Source organism: Neltuma alba, unplaced genomic scaffold (assembly GCF_004799145.2).
Source record: "Neltuma alba isolate B1F8T4 unplaced genomic scaffold, ASM479914v2 tig00010517_pilon, whole genome shotgun sequence".
Lineage (NCBI taxonomy): Eukaryota > Viridiplantae > Streptophyta > Magnoliopsida > Fabales > Fabaceae > Neltuma > Neltuma alba.
In genome coordinates, this window is record NW_021635392.1 from 344,696 (window position 1) to 347,047 (window position 2,352).

The following is a 2,352-nucleotide window of genomic DNA, read 5'->3' on the forward strand; positions in this document are numbered from 1 at the left end:
CTTTCCTCTTACTTTTCCTTTGACTCCCTTGACTTTCCAACCATATGGGCATTCGGTCAACATCACCAAACATCCTATTGGATGTTCCAAAGGTCCTAAACATAACCATAATGATCACACAATCCATTAGGACTATTAGATTACATAAAGTTCAAGACTAGCTTTCTTGAACCTCAACCCTTTCTCTTAGTCTTAGGGTTTTTTTTTAACTTTTCTAATATAAATCTTATCATTCTCCATCCTTAAGATCCATTTCTTGTCAATTAGGATCACTTTAGATGGCCTTAGATTCAAGAATACCAAATCTGGAAATTTTGGTTCGCGGGTACTGTTCACGCAGAAACTCCAGAATTTTTACTCAACTTTGAAAGTTCATAATTAAATCTAGAGAAATCAAAATTGAGTGCTTCCAAGTCTCACTGAAAGCTCCTTAAGTTAAATTTAAAGGAAAAATAGTTTCAGGAACCAATTCTATGCCAAATAGTACCGGAATTGTACAGAACTCGACACTCTCCCAAAAGTTCAACACTGTTTCCATATTTCAAACCCTAACTTTGAAAAATCACCATAAATCGTACACAACCTGGAATTAGCAGCAATAGTTTATGATTTAAAGATATGGAGACATTACCTGTACAGAGCAACAATAGAGTTGTTTTGCGAGCATAAGAGCCTCAAGTATCTCTATGATTAGAAAGAGTTGAATATGAGGTAGCAAAGATGGATGGATTTGCTTAAGGATTATGATTTCCAGATCAAATACTATCTTGGCAAAGCGAACATGCTTGCGGATGCCCTGAGTAGAAAGGTAGCACTGGTAGCATCACTAATGATCAAGGAGCAGAAGCTGGTAGAGGATTGTAGAGATTAGGGTCCCCTATATCATATGCAGTTGGTAGATGAAAGTAGAGGTAGAACACAGTTTACAGCTCTACTCGAGGATCAAATCAGGGTAGCGTAGTCACATGATTAACTAGTAGAAGTTTTTAAAGGAAAGTTGTCTAAAGGCAAGACTAAGAACTTTGAAATTATTGAGGAGGGGTTATTGAAGTTTAAAGGAAGACCCTATGTGCCCCAAGTAGCTAACCTTAGAGAAAAGATATTATCAGAAGCCCATAAGAGCAAGTATACTCTTCATCCAAGAATGACAAAGATGTACTATGATGTCAAAGAGCTGTTCTGGTGGCTTGGAATGAAGAAGGATATTACAGAGTATATGGTAAAGTGTCTCACTTCCCAAAAGGTAAAAATAGAACATCAGAAGCCTGTAGGAGAGTTGTAACCCCTGGATATCCCTGAGTGGAAATGGGATAGTATATCTATGGATTTTATAGTAGGGTTACTGATACAGTAGTTAAACATGATGTGATATGGCTTATAGTGGACTGTCTAACTAAGTTTGCACACTTTCTCTCTATAAATGTTAAATATTCTCCAGAAAAGTTGGTGAGGCTTTACATCAAGGAGATTGTTAGGCTGCATGGTGTCCCAAGCAGTATTGTTTCAGACTGAGATCTAAGATTTACTTCTAAGTTTTAGAGGTCCCTACAGAAAAAAATAGACACTACTCTTAGATTCAACATAGCCTACCATCCCAGACAGATGGGCAGATAGAATGAATGATTTAAATGTTAGAGGATATGCTACGTGCTTGTGTATTGGATTTCGACGGTAATTGGGATACATGCTTACCGTTAGCCGAATTCGCCTATAATAACAATTTCCATTCAAGCATTCAAATGGTGCTCTACGAAGCACTCTATGGGAGGAAATGTAGATCCCCCCTGTGTGGGACAGAGCTTAATGAAAGAAGCATCCTTGGTCCAAATATAGTTGATCAGACTTCCTGACAGATTAAAGCTATTCAGCAAAGACTTCTAATGGCTTAGAGTAGACAGAAGAGTTATGCAGATACGAGAAGAAGACCGTTAGAGTTTGAGGTTGGTGATCACATTTTCCTTAAAATGTCACCAACAATGGGAGTTGGTCGATCCATAAAGACTAAGAAGCTAAGTCCGAAGTATGTTGGACCGTTTCAGATTTTGTCCAAAGCTGGACCAGTAGCGTACAAGTTGGCCCTTCCCCTAAACTTAAGTCAAATTCAAGATGTCTTCCATGTCTCCCAACTGAAGAAGTATCATCCATACCCTAAACATGTCATAAGCTATGATAACATTGTGCTCCAAGACAATCTGTCTTTTGAGGTTAAACCAGAGCAAATCATTGATCAAAAGGTCAAGCAGCTGAGGAACAAGCAGATTCTATTGGTGAAAGTAGCCTGGAGAGGTCTTTCCTCTGGGGAAGCAACGTGGGAGATGGAGACTGAGATGAGAGAAAAGTACTCTGAACTTT